Source organism: Mesocricetus auratus, unplaced genomic scaffold (assembly GCF_017639785.1).
Source record: "Mesocricetus auratus isolate SY011 unplaced genomic scaffold, BCM_Maur_2.0 Super-Scaffold_100008, whole genome shotgun sequence".
NCBI classification, from domain to species: domain Eukaryota; kingdom Metazoa; phylum Chordata; class Mammalia; order Rodentia; family Cricetidae; genus Mesocricetus; species Mesocricetus auratus.
Genome location: NW_024429192.1, coordinates 72119319 through 72139215, shown reverse-complemented (window position 1 = coordinate 72139215; position 19897 = coordinate 72119319). Strand labels below are relative to the sequence as shown.

Here is a 19897-nt window from a genome sequence, read left to right as displayed (position 1 = left end):
GTGGGAAAACTATTTCTAGGATAAGACACATCTTATGATTCATCTCTTATAAATGTGTGCAGCCTATCCGTGCCAAAGAGCCTTTGAAAAAGAAACATCAAATACCCATGTGAATTTTGTGGCCTTGTTGCACCATTTCCTTGAACCCCATTTCCTATTCCTTTCCCTCCATACCTTGATGTTGTGTCTTTTGTTCTGGGGCTAGAAGACAGCAACATAAGCTTTGAAACAGGTTCCTAAGCTGCCTCCTCACCCCTTTCCAGCTCCTTCTTCTTTGGCTGTTGGAGGCTATGGGTGCCTCCTGGAGCTCTTCATTTGTAGATGGAGATTGCAATGCCATAGCCATTATGTCATTGACTATTTCACATCGGTTGTTCCCATGCTGTGGGTGGGACACATCACATGTGAGATCTCTTGTCATTTGGCTGGTAAGGTCACTCAAATCTGCACTTGCTTCATTCTCCATAATGGTGGCATCATCATGTGGTTCAGGGTTTATTTCGCATTTGCTGTCTTCTATCGAGCCCAATGTATCCAGCGTTGTAGTACTAAAAGTCATGGTCTCCTCTATCTCAGCCTCAGGTGTTTCCCCAAATGATGCAGCATTTTCTGTCTCCTCAGACGTTCTTACTGTCTTGAAACAATCACTCTGTGGGGCAGGATTCACAGGTGAGTTAATGTCTGATGTATAAATCAGGTAAGATGGATTTAGAGAAGTCCTAGCTACTTTTTTTCATTTACCTCCTGGCCTTTGTTGCCTGGTCTTTGTGGAGAGGTTGTGAAAAACGTGGGCAGAGCCAGCTCACTCCATCTTCTCTTCAATGGAAATCGAGGGAGTGTGAAACAATGTGCAGGTCTCTTGGTGGAATGGCTCTTTCGATGGTTTTCTATTTGGCCAATCATATAATTGCTTTTTAGCTCATAAAACATGTCATTTTGGGCAAGGCTTTCATAAAATCTCTTTGTTCCAGGTGTTTCAAAGTTGTTTTTCTCCAGGTGGCTCAGGGAACACATAGTATTTACCAGAGTTGAGACAGACCACATAGCACCTAGTGGTCCCAATGCTGCTTGTACATTGGTATCACTGAGATCACTCCATGATATTTCCTCTGCCATGTCCTCCACCTTTACAGGTGGAGAATGGCACCACCACCAAATGCTAGAATCAAAAACAAAGTCATCTCTAGGAGACAAGTTTATGGCTCTCAATTTTTAGGTCAAGAAACTCAAAGGTCTCTCAAGAATACCAATTATTCATCTTGAAGTCAAAGATTAAAAAAATACAAACCCCAAAGGAAGTATCAGAAAGTATAAGAAAGTTCAGGGAATTCAGCCCAAATGCAGGGCAGAGGGCAGAGGTGAGCATGCTCGCCCTCTCTCAGATCCCCTGGTTTGGGGACTGCAGCCAGGTCTACTCCCCCACCCCACGGATGACCAGGAGCCTGAAAGAGAGAGCTGGTCCACTTCCACCCACACTCGGGGCAGAGGACAGAGAGCAGAGGACTCAGAGTATTGGATTTGCTTGCACCCACCAAAAGGAAACCCTGGTCACCTACCCACCAGGAGAGGAAGAGACTCTTTCTACACCCATTGGAAGAAGTGATGGGGAAAAGGCATTATAAGAACACACTCAGCAACAGAAAAACAAATATGACACCACCAGAGTCTAGAGATTCTACACCAGTAAGACTTGTACATCCCAATGCAGACGAAGCAGAAGGGAATGACCTTAAAAACACCTTCTTGAAAATGATAGAGGCCCTCAAAGAGGATGTGAGAAAATCCCTTAAAGAAGTGGAAGAAAAAACAAACCAAAAATTCCAACAAATGGAAGAAAGGGAGGAAAACACAAAGTAAAAATTACAAGAAACAATTCAAACAATGCAAGGACTGAACGCTGACATGGAGACAATTAAAAAAAACAGTCTGAAGGAATGCTGGAAATTGAAAAACTGGGGAAACAGACAAGTACTACAGATGCAAGCATAACCAACAGAATACAAGAGATGGAAGAGAGAATCTCAGGTGATGAAGAAACACCAGGAGAAATAGATTCATCAATCAAGGGATATCTGAAGTCCAACAAATCCCTAGTACAAAATATCTAGGAAATATGGGACACCACGAAAGACCAAACCTAAGAATAATAGGTATAGAAGAAGGTGAAGAAACCCAACTCAAAGGGGCAGAAAACATATTCAACAAAATCATAGAAGAAAACATTCCCAACCTAAAGAATGACATGACAATGAAGGTACAAGAAGCTTACAGAACACAAAATAGAGTAGATCACAAAAAAGTCCCCTCACCACATAATAATCAAGACCCCAAGCATACAAAATAAAGAAAGAATACTTAGAACAGCTAAGGAAAAAGGTCAAATAACATATAAAGGCAAACCTATAAGAATTACTCCTGACTTCTCCATGGAAACTCTGAAAGCCAGAAGGTCCTGGATAGATATTCTATCAACACTAAGAAACCACAGATTCCAGCCCAGACTACTATACCCAGCAAAGCTTTCAATCACTATAGATGGAGAGAACAAGATATTCCATGACAAAACCAGATTTAAACAATACACATCCACTAACCAAGCCCTACACAAATTTCTGGAAGGAAAACTCCAAGCCAAAGAAGTTAACTACAACCAGAAAAACATAGGAAATAGATAATCCCACTTTACCAATACCCAAAAGAGAAAAGGGGTGGAAATACACATACAGTTCTACCAAGAACAACCATTCCAAAACAAACGAGAATGAGCAATCAAAGGTCATTAATATCCCTCAGTATTAATGGTCTTAACTCACCCATAAAAAGGCACTAGCTAACAATGGATTTGAAGGCAGAATCCATCCTTCTGCTGCATACAAGAAACACACCTCAGCCTCAAAGACAGACATTACTTCAGAGTTAAGGGTTGGGAAAAGATTTTTCCAATCAAATGGCCCAAAGAAACAAGCAGCGGTAGCAATCCTAATATCTAGACTTTAAACTGAAATCAATCAAAAGAGATGAAGGAGGTCATTTCATATTCATCACAGGAAAACTCCACCAATGTTTAAGTCTTGATTCTGAACATCTATGCCCCAAATACAAAGGCATCCACATTCGTAAAAGAAACATTACTAAAACTCAAACCACACACAAAACCTCACACACTAATAGTGGGAGACTTCAACACCCAACTATCACAACTAGACAGGACTACAAGACAGAAACTTAACAAAGAAACAAAGGAACTAATAGAGGTTATGATGCAAATGGTTTTGGCAGACATCTATAGAACATTCCATCCAAACACAAAAGAATATACCTTCTTCTCAGCACCACATGGAACCTTCTCAAAAATTGACCACATACTTGGCAACAAAGCAAACCTCAATAGGTACAAAAAAGTTGGAATAACTCCATGTGTCTCGTCAAACCACCATGCTTTAAAGTTAGAGTTCAACAACAACACAAGCTGCAGGAACCCTACAAACTCATGGAAATTGAATAGTGCACTATTGCATCATGCCTGGGTCAAAGAAGAAATAAAAAAAGAAATTAAAGTCTTTCTAGAATTCAATGAGAATAAAGACACAACATATCCAATCTTATGGGATGCTTTGAAAGCAGTGCTAAGAGGAAAGTTCATAGCATTAAGTGCCCACATGAAGAAACTGGAGGATAGTTATACTAGAAAACTAACAGCACATCTGAAAGCTCTAGAACACAAAGAAGCAAACTCACCCAGGAGGAGTAGATGCCAGGAAATAATCAAATTGAGGCCTGAAATCAATAAAGCAGAAACTAGGACAACAATACCAAGAATCAATGTAACAAAGAGTTGGTTCTTTTAGAAATTCAACAAGATAGACAAACCTTTATCCAAACTCACCAAACAGCAGAATATGAACATGCAAATTATTAAAATCAGAAATGAAAAGGGGGACATAACAATGGACACTAAGGAAATCCAGAGAATCATCAGGTCATACTTTAAAAACCTGTACTCCACAAAATTCGAAAATTTAAAGGAAATGATGACTTCCTGGATAGATATCACCTGCCAAAATTAAATCAATAACAGATAAGCAATCTAAATAGACCTATAACACCTAAGGAAATAGAAGCAGTCATTAAAAGTCTCCCAACCAAAAACAGTTCAGGGCGAGATGGTATAACAGGAACATACCTAAACATAATAAAACTATACACAGCAAACCAACAGCCAACATCAAACTAAATGGACAGAAACTCAAGGTGATTCCACTAAAATCAGGAACAAGACAAGGCTGTCCCCTTTCCCCATACCTCTTCAATAGTGTACTCGAAGTTCTATCTAGAGCAATAAGACAACAAAAGGAGATCAAGGGGATACAAATTGGAAAGGAAGAGGTCAAATTTTTACTATTTGCAGATGATATGATAGTTTACATAAATGACCCAAAGAACTCTACCAGGGAACTCTTACAGCTGAGTAACAACTTCAGCAAAGTGGCAGGATACAAAATCAACTCAAGAAAATCAGTAGCCCTACTATATACAGAAGATAAGAGGGCTGAGAAAAAAATGAGGGAAACATCACCCCTTACAATAGCCACACACAGGATAAAATACTTTGGGGTAACGCTAACCAAACAAGTAAAAGACCTGTATCGCAAGAAATTTGAGTCTTTAAAGAAAGAAATTAAAGAAGACACCAGAAAATGGAAAGATCTCCCATGCTCTTGGATAGGTAGGATCAATGTAGTAAAAATGGCAATCTTTCCAAAAGCAATCTACAGACTCAATGCAATCCCCATCAAAATCCCAGCACATTCTTCACAGACATTGAAAGAACAATTCTCAACTTTACATGGCAAAACAAAAGACCCAGGATATCCAAGACAACCCTGCTCAACAAAGCAACATCTGGAAGCATCACCATTCCTGACTTCAAGCTCTATTATAGAGCTGTAGTCCTGAAAACATCTTGGCATTGGCACAAAAATAGACAGGTAGACCAGTGGAATCGAATTGAACACTCTGAGATTAATCCACAAACCTATGAACAGCTGATTTTCGACAAAGAAGCTAAAATTATACGATGGAAAAAAGATAGTATCTTCAACAAATGATGCTGGCATAACTGGATATTGGCATGTAGAAGACTGCAGATAGATCCATGTCTATCGCCATTCACAAAACTTAAGTCCAAATGGATCAAAGACCTCAATATAAATCCACACCGAACCTGTTAGAAGAGAAAGTGGGTGGTACCCTTGAATGAATTGGTACAGAAGACTGCTTCCTGAACATAACACCAGTAGCACAAACACTGAGATCGACAGTTAATAAATGGAACCTCCTGAAACCGAATAGCTTCTGTAAGGCAAAGGATGCAGTCAGCAAGACAAAAAGGCAACCTACAGATTAGGAAAAGGTATTCACTAACCCTACATCTGACAGAGGGCTGATCTCCAAACTTTACAAAGAACTCAAGAAGCAAGTGTCCAAAACATCAAAGATCCAATTAAAAAGTAGGGGACTGGGTGTTTCCAAAATGGCAGCAGTGATGGATGTGGATACCCCAACAGCAGCGTGGGCAAGAAGCGCTTTGAAGTGAAAAAGTGGAATGCAGTAGCCCTCTGGGCCTGGGATATTGTGGTTGATAACTGTGCCATCTGCAGGAACCACATTGTGGATCTTTGCATTGAATGTCAGGCCAAGCAGGCATCTGCCACTTCCGAAGAGTGTACTGTTGCGTGGGGAGTCTGTAATCATGCTTTTCATTTCCACTGCATCTCCCGATGGCTCAAAACAAGGCAGGTGTGTCCCTTGGACAGCAGAGAGTGGGAATTCCAAAAGTATGGGCACTAGAAATGACTCTCCCTAAAGCTCACCCATTTGTTACTGATGTAGTGACTTACCTTCCTGTTAATTATAAATTAGATAGAACCGTGGTTTTTTTTCTTTCCTTTGCTTTTGGAGTTTGCTGTTCCCACAGCCATATTGTATTTTGTGTCAAATAAAGCCGTTAAGTTCGAGAATGGTTACTGTCTCGTGTGTGTGGAAAGAGTGACCTGAGAAGGGGCCTCTTCAATGCCAGAAAAAAACCCAAAAAGTGCAGTCATCACCAGAACGGAGGTGTCCTGTGGGTGCATCATCACAAGGTCACAGGAACCTGTAAGGGCTGGAATTGGGGGTCACTCGCACCCGGAAACACCGAGGGCTCTGTCTTCCTTCTGAGATAGCACCGGGCAGCTGAATGAGGAAGGACATGGGACTCAGCCCACAGCCTCAGTGATGGTCTTGGACCAACCAGGTCTGCTCTGGACCTTCGTCTCATGAGGGAGCCTAAGGATGAGCAAATGGGGTTGGTAAACTCTGAAACACTACAGAGTCAGTGCTGGTTATGTACAGCGTGTTGCATTCTCTAGTTTGGAACAAAACTTAAAAAAATCCTACTATGTAATCTTGGCTGGTAATATTGTGAATTTTAAACTCAAGTTAAAAACTGATGTTTTGACAGTTTGAGTATATGCCTGTAATTCCAGGTACTTGGGAACCAAGAAAAAGGATCCCTGGAGTCCAGGAGACTTTATTTCCAAAACAAATTCCAGTTTGTGGGCTTGGGGGTTGGGGGGTATTGCTCAATATTATGGTGTTTGGCCAAGACCCTGGCCTAAATAAGTAAAAAAAAGTTCAAATTGTGTTAACAAGACCTCAAGTTTCCTTTAAACATACTGGCCATGGAAGTAGTTGTCATTCTGATGCTGTCAGTGGCTCTGGTCTCTACTGAGAAATGGTTTTGTTGCTGTGGTTCTACAGGGGTTCTGAAATCTTTCCTTCTGTGCAGTTCCTGGTGAAAGCATTCTTCATTTACTTCAAAGCAGATCTCAGACTCCAGCTGCCTTCTGTTGTCAGAAAAAAGTTGCACAAATGTGAAACAATGCTGTCATTTTGTTTTCAAAATTAATTTTAATAAAAATATTTAGGTTAATAAAAAAAAGTGGGGGACTGAACTAAATAGAGATTTCTCAATTGAGGAGACTAAAATGGCTGAAAGACACTTGAGAAAGTGCTCAACATCCTTAGCCATTAAGGAAATGCAAATCAAAACAACCCTGAGATGATATCTTACTCCTGTCAGAATGTCAAAAATCAAATGTGGATAAAGGGGAACCCTCGTCCATTGCTGGTGGGAGTGCAAAGTTGTACAGCCACTTTGGAAATCAGCATGGCGATTCCTCAGGAAAATGGGAATCAGTCTACCACACGACCCAGCAATTCTACTCTTAGGCATATACCCAAATGATGCCTATTCATACAACAAGGATGTCCATTCCACTATGTTCATAGCAGCATTATTTGTAATAGCTAGATCCTGGAAGCAACCTAGATAGAGAAAATGTGCACAATGGTGTACTACTCAGCGGAAAAAAACAATGGAATCTTGAACTTTGCAGGCAAATGGATGTCACTAGAAGAAAGCATCCTGAGTGAGGTAACCCAGTCACACAAAGACAAACATGGCATGTATTCACTCATATATGGATTTTAGACATGGTTCAGGGGAGTGTCAGCTTATAATCCCTGGGCCAGTGAGTTTGGGAAATAGGGAAGTTCCCATGAGATATGCATTATACCCCATAGAAGTGGAAAGAGACAAGATCTCCTGAGCAGATTGGGAACAAGGGGGGAGAAGAGAGGGAACCAAGATAAGAGGAGGATAGAAGAAGACATGGGGGAGCAAGAAGGTTGAGTCAGGGTAAAAATAGAGGAGATCAGGATGAGAGATACCATAATAGCTGGAGTCATTATAGCTTTGAGGAGAGAGCTGACACTAGTGAGATTTCCAGAGATGTATAAGGATAACACCAACTGGAAAACTAAGTAATAGCGGAGAGACTACATTAATAGCCCCCACCTGGTGTTGATGACTACCTTATGTGACATCCTAGAACCTTCATCCTGTGACTAATGGAAGCAGAGACAGATACACACAGCTAAACACTGAACTGACCCCCTGGAATCCAGTGACAGAGATGGAGGAGTGATGAGCAAGGCAGCCAAGACTGTGCTGGTGAAACCCCAAAGACAGTTGACTGGACAAGGGGGAGCTCTTGAACCCCAGACTGATGACTAAGAGGCTAACAGGGGACTGATCCAGACTCCATGAATGTAGTGTCAGTGAGGAGGCCTCAGAAATCTCTGGTGCCTTGGGTAGTAGACTAGTGTTCACCATGGCATTCAAATGAACTTTGGGAGCCCACTCCACATGGAGGGATGCTTTCTCAGCCTGTACACATGGGGAAGGGCCTAGGTCCTTCCCTGGATGAATTGACAGACTCTGGAGATCCCCCCAAGGAGGGCCTCACCATCCCTGGCGATGTGGGGATTGTGCTGGAGGTGGGGAGTGGGGGTGGTGCTGGTGGAGGGAGAAGGGGGGAGCTGGGATTGACATTTGAAGCATGCATGTTTCTAATTTAAATAAAAATATACTTAAAAAAGAAATGAAAGTGAGGGAAGTTGGCTCCCTGCAGTAGGTAAGGGAACAGCAGAATTGCTTTCTTCCCCAAGCAGCACTTTCTTTGAGTGAAAACACCAAAGGGATTTTACATGGGAAAGCTCTGTAATGGTGTACATGTTCCTGGAACACTCATGCAGGGAGCACATTCAGTTTAAGAAGGAAAGACAGTGGACATATTTTTGAGCATGCTCAGCTCAGGGTTCTGAAGCACACATTTCCAAAGCTAAAATGGTAGATAGAGACACTTTGGGGGTATGCTCAGCCTGTATTATAAAGATGGCAAAAAGGAAATCGTCTGGGCATGCTTACTTTCCACATAAGGTTTTAGCTGCAGAAGAGACAGGACACTTTGAAAATGCATTAATACAGGAGTTTGTCCTTAAAGGTACATACTTCACAACTCAGCAGCCAATAAATACTCTCATGTTAGAAAAAAAGAAAGTTCATGGAGGAAGTAATTGTACTCTTGAGTTTGAAACAAAGGTCAGAGAAAGATGATCCCGTCCTTTGAAGGACGAACCAATCTGAGAAGCTCTTGACATGAATCACCCAAAGGAAGACACAAATTATTGAAATGTGAGAGAGGAAAGAGATGTGTAAAATTCATGAGACCCCTCGGGGTTTCTGTCAACCTTCTACTCCAGAGATTGACAATCCTCAAAGACAGATACTGCTCAATTCACAACCAGAACTCACCACTGATATATCAGGATACCAAACATGCATCCCCTGCTGCCTACCCACTACTGCACCCTGCATATGATGAGAAATTCAGGAGCTTACGGAACATGTGAAGAGATTGATATGGGTGCAAGATTGGAAGAGTAATACTGTCTCTCCTAACACTGACATCCCAGGACCAATAGATTGAATAAATTACCTGCTGTTTCTAAGGGGCAATGGAGGTCAATGATCCTCATGCTGCTTCACTAAGCACACAAGGACGGATCATTCCAAACATTGTCAAAAGCCAGTAGTACCCTGATGCCAAACCATAAACACACACACACACACACACACACACACACACACACACACACACACACACACACAAACACACACACACACAAACACACACACCCATGCTCAGTCACATACAATGGAATTGTGTTATTTTGTAAAATACACATGAATATGGTGTGGTGAGACCTTCCTTGTACCAATAAAGCCTTTCTGAATGTCAGAATATGGAGCTTGTCACTAGTTAACAATACAGGGCTGGAGGTCTGTACAGACAGACAGGAAGTGAGGTACCTGGACAGAATCAGGATATAAGCAGAGAGAACAGAACTTGTTCTCTCTTCTGCTGAGATGCTAAGGAGCTAAGGTGTGGCAGTGGCTTGCTCCTCGTCTTTGATCTCAGTGTTTCCCTCTATATTCGACTGTGGGTTTTTAATTATCCATTTCAATTAAGAACTCCATTTACAAAAAACCCCTCCTTTTACAATATAGCATGGGTTGTAATATAAATGTTCCATATATATCCCAAGAATAATGATCCACAATTCGGTAGACAGTATCTCAAACAAAAGGGCAAAGAGTAAGCACATGCCAGTGAGTGGTGCAATATAACACAGCAGATGAAAATCATCTGATGAAACATCCAGTTCGCAATATGCACATGTACATGTGCCACAGGGGTGTTTCTTGCTTGACACAGTTAATGTTTGGAATAATAAAAAAGAAACCAGTATACAACATGGTCTAGCAAATTTATCAAAAAACAATTTGTTTAAAGAACAAATGAACAGAAGAAGAAATCTGTGAGTCAAAAACAAGGGGTGAGTTTGTGAATCCAAAGGAAACTCAGAACACGGAATCTATAATACCAGAGAGGAAAACTCCCAATGTCAAGGTCTATGAAACTAGGAAAACCCACGTATGCCAATAGCAATGCTGGGTTACAGTATCTCTTCATCCAACTTGAGTTTCTCTGCAGCTTCAGGATTAACCCCATTATACTGCAATGTCTTCTATGAATGGATTTCTTTCATTTCTCACAAAGCTCAAGTGATGTCACTGGAAGGGATGGACAAGTAACTGCAGGTAATAACCCAAAATAGTTTATCTAATACTAGGGACTGCATTACTTGATCAAGACAGTTAACAAATCCTTGACAAGATGCAACTTAAGGGACAAAAGGTATCCCTTCTCCAATTCTCTCAGAGAAGAGGGAAGGCATGGTATTTGGGAGGAGCTGGTAAGTGGAATGGGGATGTGGGCAGTCACATAATTCCTCCTGCTGTTCTCTAGTGTTTTAGGGTTTCTTGACTTCCCAGACCAATGAGCACTCCATACCAGAGAATAAGCATTCAGACAATGTGAGGAAGTGTGAGGATTTCACGCCTATCCTTGAGGAGTACATTTTGTCTTTATTCATGCTAAGTCCCATAGTACAAAGAGGACAGACTCAAGACTTTGGGTCAGGACTAGTGAGATTGTGAACCTACACTTGGTTTCAATGGGATTTTCATTTGATTATAGGGTCTCTAATAATCCAGTAATACAGACATCATGACCTCTACACTCCTGGTATTCAATTCCTATTTCTTAAACTCCTTTGGATGGACTCTAAAAGATGGCAGCCCTTAACTAGCACAGTAGAATTATATGATATAGAAAAGAAGAAACGAAATTCACAGACAAATTCATACAAAATAATTCAAGAGATGTAGATCAAAACCAACAAAGCAGGAAAGAAACTCAAATTTCTGAGGTCAAATCAGATCAACTATGTCTGTTTCCAAGTAATCAGTTTTAAAAGTTTACATGGTGTGCTTTCTTAGTCCTAACTCCTTGCAGTCCAACAAGCAACACCTCTGCAGTGTGAGTACAAGACTCAGACCAGCCAGTGCCGTCAATGGGCAGGGTCTGAAAGACCTCACAATGCTCTAGTGAGGTCACTGCAAATCCCTTTCAGGCTATTCACAACTCAAAGATGTTTTTCCTCTTTGCATCTCCCACCAATGCATTCCTTTTCTCATGGCCATAACTAAACCCTTGAGGAAAAGCTACATAAGTACATAAGATACATAGGTCATATGTATGCTCTGGCTCTCCAAGGACAGGAAAGGCATGGAAGGTGACTGGGGAAGTTGGATCTCAAACATTGTAGCATTGCCTTTGCAAATTCCATTGCCGCTAATGACCCAATTTCTCCTTCTGGGTTCTGCCACCCAGGTGTTTCACAACCTCCCCAGATAGCACCCCCCCCAAAAGAGATCAGAAATTCAGAGACATGTTGGGAGTCCTCTGTCATTTGAACTTTAAGGAGGACATTTGACTATAATGAGAGCAGCAGTAACACCATGAGTTGCCTCAGTGAGCTTTGTGCTGACCTGAATGAGAGATGTACTTATTCACTAGAGAGAGAGAGAACACATACGCTTCTTCAATGTCCCTTTCACCTAGACACTTACATTCTCTAATGGCTCTGAGTGCTATAGACCTCCTAGTTTCTACATTCATGTTAACTCAGTCCCTTTATCTTAAGTTCATATTTATGGTTATCAAAGTGATGGTACCTTGTCCTTGGCACTCTGAGTCCATGAGGAAATGTGCTGTCCTTCAAAATCCCCCACGATATGTTTTGTCTTATGAGTGGCATGATGCAGCGGAAGATTCTTACTGTGATAGGGGACTTGATAAACACAGGGAAGTCACAAAGCTGGTGGGTAGGATCCAAGATCATGGAATCCTGAAACTCCTCCTTTTTATTGCTAATTTACACTAACAGAAGGTTTTTTTTTTGGTTTTACGAGACAGGGTTTCTCTTTACCTTAAAACTTCTGTTTTCCTCTTTGCATCTCCCACCAATGCATTCCTTTTCTCATGGCCATAACAGAAGTTTTAAGGTAAAGAAATAAACAACGTACAAAATGAAAAGGTAAATGAGTAGATAATAGAAAAGGGTTGGCATAAACACAAAACAGAAGCAAATATGCAAAGTAAATCCAAAAGTATAAACAGTAAATCCAAATCCAGGTATCAATCCAACACCCAGTAAGTAAACTCACGATGTTCAGGTCAGTGCAGATCACAGATGTTCAATTCCAAAGATAATACTAAAAAACGAAAGCTCTCAGAACAAACTCTGAATCCAACTGCTTCGTAGCCTACTAACAGGTTCACAGCAGAATGAGGAAAAGATCCAGGACCAGTTGGTCCTTTAGATGGGTGGGGGGCTGTCATATCTCACAGTGGCTCCCTGTGAGATCACATGAATGTGGACCAATCATAGCCAGCCCAATCCTATCACCATTGTCTAGTTCTTTTTCATGGCTCCTGACAAATCTATGCCATAATCCCACCTCAGAGAGACAGAGGGTGTTTTTTTTTGGGCTTTCAGAGTATCTGGCACAGCCTGGCGGTGGGCTTAGCTGCTGACACTGGCAGCAGAGTGTGAGGCAGAGGCAACTGTGTTCACTTCATTGACAGTCTCCCGGGTGTCTTAAGTGCCCAGTGACTCCAGTCAGGCCACACATTAACCCATGACAAAGACCTTTTATCCTTAATGGCAATGATAAATCCTGACAAAGACAATGATAGACTTAGGAAGATTTGTGGTCTCTGTGTTATGGACACTGGTTTGGCTAGTCAGAAAGTAATGTAGGGCTGTTTGATGTCCTGTAGACTCGGTACCTAACCTTCGGTATCAACATTTGCCTGTTATGATCCTCATCATCTCTGCACTCATGGTGTTCAGTTCCTTTTGGTTTAAACTGAGCCTGGTGGATTTAAAAGATATGCTCACTCACTGACATTGATGCTATAACAAGATGCTCTGTTTCCAAGGCATCCGAGGACATGTGAGATACCACTATGAGCCTCAGAGGAAGAAGTGTCATCACTTCTGTCTCATAAGATCCTGATGTTATTTTTCACCAGAATCCCTAGGTCTCATAAGAGGGTGGTGGGATGGTTGTTTTATTAATTGCAGTAGTTGTGTCATTCCAGAGTACCCCATACAAAAATGTGTTATTTCTAGGACCATGGATGATGGAGCCCAGTTTTCTTTGCCCTCTGACAAAATTTCTTTGTTGTCTTCATTACTAAACTGTGGAAATTGTTTCCTTGTGTTCTTGGCAATATTGAAGTGAAGATCAACCTTGCAAGTGGTTAAAGGTGGCAGGGGACTTTATTTTTCTCTCTGTAATTCTTCTTTGGTCCCCTATTTACTCAACATAAGTAGTAAACTGAGTACTTTATTTGTTTGGCTTACATTTTATTTAGTCATGTTGGTTTTTCAAGGAATTGGACCTAGTTTGCCTCTCTGCCCTTGTTCCCCTCTGTACTTCCCCCGCGTTGACCTTCCTGATTCCTCATGTTCCCCTCTGGTTCCCCTTCTCCACTCCTCTCCACTTCCTTCCCCCATACCCAGAATTTACTCAGGAGATCTTGTTCTCTTCCTCTCCTCTCAGGTGGTGTCCATGTATGTCTCTCTTAGGGCCTCCTTGTTGCCTAGCATTTCTGGGGTTGTGGATTGTAGGCTGGTTATTCTTTGTTTCATGTCTAATATCTATATTGGGTGATTACATACTGTGTTTATCATTCTGTGGCTGGCTTCCCTCGCTCAGGATGGATTCTTTTTGTTCCATTGATTTACATGTGAATTTCAAGATGTCTTCGTATTTTTTAGCACTAAATCGTACTCCATTGTTTATATGTACCATATCGTCCTTATCCATTCTTTGGGTGAGAGGCATCTAGCTTGATTTCAGTTTCTGGCTATACAAACAATGCTGCTACAAACATTGTTGAGCAAACATCCTAGTGGTATGATTGAGCATCCTTTGGGTTAATACCCAAGAGTGGTATCTTGCTGGATCTTGAGGTAGATTGATACCCAATTTTCTTAGAATTCACCATATTGATTTTGAAAATGGCTCTACAAGTTTGCAGTCCTACCAACAGTGGAGGTGTTTCCCCCTGACTACACATCCTCTCCATCATAATCTGTCCTCAGTATTTTTGATCTTAGACATTTTGACAGGTAGAAGACAGTAATCTCATCATTTTGATTTCCATGTTGCTGATGATTAAGGATGCTAAGCACTTTCTTAAATTTCTTTGGGTCATTTGAAATTCTTCTGGTTGTAATTCACTGTTCAGCTCTGTACCCCATTTTTCAATTATGTTATTTTGTATTTTGATGTCTAGTTTCTCAAATTCCTTATAAATTTTGGAAATCAGCTGATGGGGTTGTTCTCCTGTATATATGTTTCTCTCATTGGTTAATGAGTAAAACACTGTTCGGTCAATGAGGCAGGAAGGCAGGTGGGTGTAGGACAGAAAGAGAATTCTGGGAAAGTTAGGCAGAGTGAAATCGTGACACACAGAGAGGGTTCTGCCAGAGTAACACCATGCCAGGGAATTGCTGAGTAAGCCACAGGCTCATGGTAATAAATAGATTAATAGAAATGATTTAATAAGTATGATAGGGCTAGACAATAAGAAGCCCAAGACACTGGTCAACAGTTTTGTACTTAATATAGTGTTTCTGTGTTTATTTGGGGCTCAAGGGCTGTGGGACCTTCCAGGGCAGTAAACTTACACCAATTCTTTACATGGTAAACTTTCCCATTCGGTGGGCTGTCATTTTGTCTTATGGACAGTGTCTTTTGTTATAGAGAAGCTTTTCATTTTCAGGAGGTCCCATTTATTGATTGTTGCTTCCAGTGTGCTACTGGTGTTATATTTAGGAAGTGGTTTCTTGTGATAATGCATTCAAGGCTACTTTTCATTGTCTCTCCTATCAGGAGGACCCCAGCTACTACTCCTAACAATAGTAGAGAGGTTGCCTGAATTGGCCCCCTGTAACTCCTGTAACCAGATTGTTGAATATGCCAACTATCATCTTAGAGCCCTCATCTAGTAATTGATGAAACCTGACACAGAGATCCATAACCAGAAAAGTGGCCAAGCTCCAAGAATCCATTCTAAGAGAGGCAGGAGGGAGTATATGAGCACTGGAAGTCAAGATCATGATGGAGAAATCTACAGACAGCTGCACCAAGCTCTTGGAAACTCGTGAACTCTAGTCTTACAACTGTGGAAACTCCAGAGGACTGAAATTGGACCTGTGTATGTGGGAGACAGTTGAAAAGCTTGGACTATCTGAGAACCTCCTGGCGGTATTCCAGGATACAAACCTGGTACATGAACTAGCTAGGGGGAGCCTATTCCTTAGGATGGGATGACATACTCAGTGGCAGAACGATCCCCATATAATTCCAGTACATGAGCTATCTGATTGGAAGCCACATCCTATGGTGGGATTCCATACTCATTCTTAATGCATGGGAGAGGGGCCTGGCCTATGCCAGACTATGTTGACTCCTTATGGGAGCCCTAACCCTAGAGAAGGAGTGGACTGGTGCTGGGCTAGTGGGAAGGTGAGGTTGTAGACGGATACAAGGGGGCTGAAGGAGGGGTTTGAGGAGAACTGTGGTTGGAATGTAAAATGAAACCTAGACATAAAGACTGGAAAAAAAGACAGAGAAATGCAGACTAATCTCCCTCATCAACACTGATCCAATAACAATAGGGGAATGGGATGTTCAGTGGGTGTGGAGGGATTGAGCAGGAGAGTGAGTAAAGAGATACCTTGATAGCCAGAGCCCCTATGAGTTAGGAAGAAACCTGATATTAGAGGAATTCTCAATCATTCACATGGAGGACCCCAGCTAAGACTCCTAGAATAGTGTGGAGGGTGCCTAAACTGGCCTTCCCCTGTAATCAGACTGGTGAATACTTCAATTATCATCATAGACCTTCACCCAGTAATTGATGGAATCAGAAGCAGAGATCCACAACCAAGGACCAGGCTGAAATAAGGGAGGAGGAAATACATGATAAAGGGAGGTCAAGATCATGATGGAGAAATTTACAGAGACAGCTGAACCAAGCTTGCCCTGAAGTCTAGACCAACAGCTATGGAGTATCCATGGGACTGAACTGGGCCATCTGCATGTTGGAGACAGTTGTGAATCTTTGGCTATCTGAGGGGCCCCTTGCAGCAGGACCAGCATCTTCCCCTGGTGCATGAGCTAGTTTGTTGGAGCCCTTTCTCTTGTGAGAGAATGCCATGAGCCTTAATGAAAGGGGGAGGGGATTGACCCAGTCCCACCTTAAAGTGACAGAATTCATTGACTCCCCTTTTGAAGCCCTGTTAGGAGAAGTGGATAGGGTGGGCTGGTGGGAAGATGAGAGGGGTTAGTAGCAGGAGTTGGAGGAATAATGTTATTTGTAATGTTACATGAAATTAAAAAATAATTAAAAAGGGAAAAATGATGAACTCAAAAAAAAAGAAGAAAAAATACTCAATAAAATACTGGTACACTGATTCCAAGGATACATCGGAAACATCATCTACTATGATCAATTTGACTTCATCCCAGTGATGCAGGGATGGTGAAGTGTATGAAAATCTGTCAATGTAATCCACCACATAAACAAACTGAAAGAAAAAATCCACATGATCCTCTCATTACATGCTGAAAAAAGCCTTCTAGAAAATCCAACACCTCTTCTTAATAAAGGTCTTGGAGAGGTCACAGATACAAGGAACATGCCAAAACATAATAAAGGCAATATACAGAAAGGAAATAATCACCACCAATATAAATGGAGAGAAACTTAAAGTCTTTCCAGTAAAATCAGGAACAAGACACCACTGCCCATTTTCTACATATCTATTCAGCATAGTTTTAGAAGTTCTAGCTAGAACAAAAAGATAACAAAAAAAAGATCAACGTGATACAAATTGGAAAACAAGAAGTCAAACTGTCACTATTTGAAGATGATACGATAATATACATAAGTGACCCTAAAAATTCTACTAAAGAACTCCTACAGCTGATCAACACCTTCAGTAATGTGGCAGAGTACAAGATTAAATAAAAAATATTAGTAGCTCTCCTATATACAGATGAGATGATGAGAGGGTTGATAAAGAATTCAGAGAAACATCAACCTTCGCAACGTCTCCAAACAACCTAAAATATCTTGGGATAACACTAACTGTGCAAGTGAAAGAACTGTATGTTTGAAGAATGAAGTTGAAGAATTTTACAAAAAAATGGAAAGATTGCCCATGCTCTTGGATAGTTAGGATAAGCATAGCAAAAATGGCATTCTTACCAAAAGCAATCTAGAGATTCAATGGCATCCCCATCAAAATCCAAGCTCAAGTACTCAAAGACTTTAAAAGAACAATACATAATATGAAACAGTATGCTGATTTGAGGAGAACATCTGAAGTAGTCATGTTAGTCCATCCTCTACCCTCTCAGGGATACAGACCCTGACAGTGGTGAGAAAGCTGCTTAAAACTGTCTGCTTGTTTTGTGGTGGGGAAATTTGGGATGCCAAGTCACGTTGATATACAGACAAATGCAGATGAAAAGCCAAACCCTCCTGGGAAATCTGCAAGTTAGAATATTACATGCTTGGTATAAATTTCTCTTGAGGAAGAGGAATTCTAGGATTCCTGTCTAAATAAAAGGCATATTGGAGTTTATGCCTGAATGTGCCTCAGGTTTCCTAATCATGTACATGCATATTATTGTTCTGACACAGTGTGTGTAAGTCTATAATCTGTATTCTGTCTTTCTCTTGGAGGAAATTGCTTCATATATAGCGGCTTGCTTAATACATATATTGGGTGCACAGACTACTTTAGTTTCACCATCTTCAGATATTCTATCTTCTAATGCAACAAGCGAGAGAGGAATTCACCTTCTGGAGTCGATGCTTTGGAGTTCCGGGTTGCAGACTGAGAATAAGACTGACTAGAATTGCCTATGTGGTTATGAGAGTCATTGCACAGAGACCTCCAGACTTATGGGGACTGAGAGAGAAACCCTCTAGACCATCATGACCCTGTGATACCTTCAACCTTGGAAAATTGAGATTTTCTGGCTTGTTTTGGAAATTTCTGTCCAATAGTCCCTTACTTTTCTAATGTACAGTTTATCTATCTCTATCTATGTATCTATGTGTCTGTTGGTCTCTTATTCTCTCTCTCTCTCTCTCTTTCTACCTACCTATCAATCATATTCATCATCTTTTGTGTGTGTGTGTGTGTGTGTGTGAGTGTGTGTGTGAGCATGTGTGTATTAGCAAGAAGACATCTTGGGGAAGTCAGTTATATCTTTCACCTTGTGGGACCCTGAAATCAAATTCAGGTCATCAGGTTGGGTTACAATATCCTTTTACCACTGAGCCATCCTGCTGAGCCCAAACCTCTCCCTTATATTGATGGATGATCTCCTAATCCTTTCAAGACTATTACATGGAAGATATCTATGTAATCTCAGAGCTTGACAGTATGGGATAATATTAAACTGGATATTCCTTTTCTTATGGTTTTTCTGTTTGTTCTCAAGATTGAGTGGTGGGGGATGTCCTTCTGTATTTTGTGAATATGTTTCTCTTATTGGTTGCTGAATAAATCTGTTTGGCCAATGGGCAGGCAGGGTTAGCTAGACAGGAAATCCAATCACAAATAAATGAACATGGTAGGCAGAGTCAGGGAAATGACATGTAGCTGCTGAGGAAGCAAGATTTCCAGTCATCACCAGTAAGCCAAGACTATATGGAGATTAATTGAAATGGGTTAATATTCAAGGCAAAGCTAGACAGTAAGAAGCTTGAGTCATTAACCAAACAGTGTATAATTAATATAAGCCTCTGTGTGCACTTATTTGGGTCCAAATGGCTGTGGGACTGCAAGAAACAAAATCTTCCATCTACAACTGGGATTTGTTATTTAGTTCAGACTGCCTTGCCATTTGACCCAAGTTTGTTTTGAACTTGCAATCCTTTTAGTGTATCATAAAATATTCTTTATTCTGACGTTGTAGTTGTGATTTTTTTGCAGTCTCCTCTTAAAGGGGGGAGATATGTAATATGCTTTCCATATGGGTGAATGCTAGACTGTCTTTTATTAATTATATGTAATCTTTGACATGCTTATACACGTATAGAATTCATTCTAATTATTCTTACCTTCTATGTTGAGAGTAGCCACATCTAGAAATCCCTTTTACCTAATTTGGTTTTGTATTATGGTCCATTGATTTTAAACAGTGTCACCTGTGTGACTGTGAGTTGGAATTTTCAATTGGAACCTGGTGGCATCACCATTGTATACACAAGTGAAGACAATTAGACTCTCCCAGAATGTTTCAGTAACCAATAGTTCCTCTCATGTGCGCACGCGCGCGTGCGTGTGCGCGTGCTTGCGTGCGTGCGTGAGAGAGAGAGAGAGAGAGAGAGAGAGAGAGAGAGAGAGAGAGAGAATGGTTGTGTGGCGTATAGGCCCCTGTATTATATATGCTGACTGATGATAGCCCAGTTCTGTGCAGGTATAGTTCATGTATCTAAAACTG

General features: G+C 41.1%; 1 long non-coding RNA gene and 1 pseudogene across 1 annotated transcript; one reads left to right on the top strand and one right to left on the bottom strand.

Moving 5' to 3' along the window:
* Positions 1-5530: 5530 nt before the first annotated feature.
* On the top strand, positions 5531-6015 carry LOC101827604 (annotated as a pseudogene).
* A 540-nt stretch (positions 6016-6555) lies between these two features.
* LOC121141802 lies at positions 6556-12675 on the bottom strand. Its single transcript, XR_005878737.1, has 2 exons — positions 12521-12675; positions 6556-6887 (listed from the first exon to the last, which is right to left on the bottom strand). It is a non-coding gene; the product is annotated as an uncharacterized LOC121141802 (long non-coding RNA).
* Positions 12676-19897: the final 7222 nt, after the last annotated feature.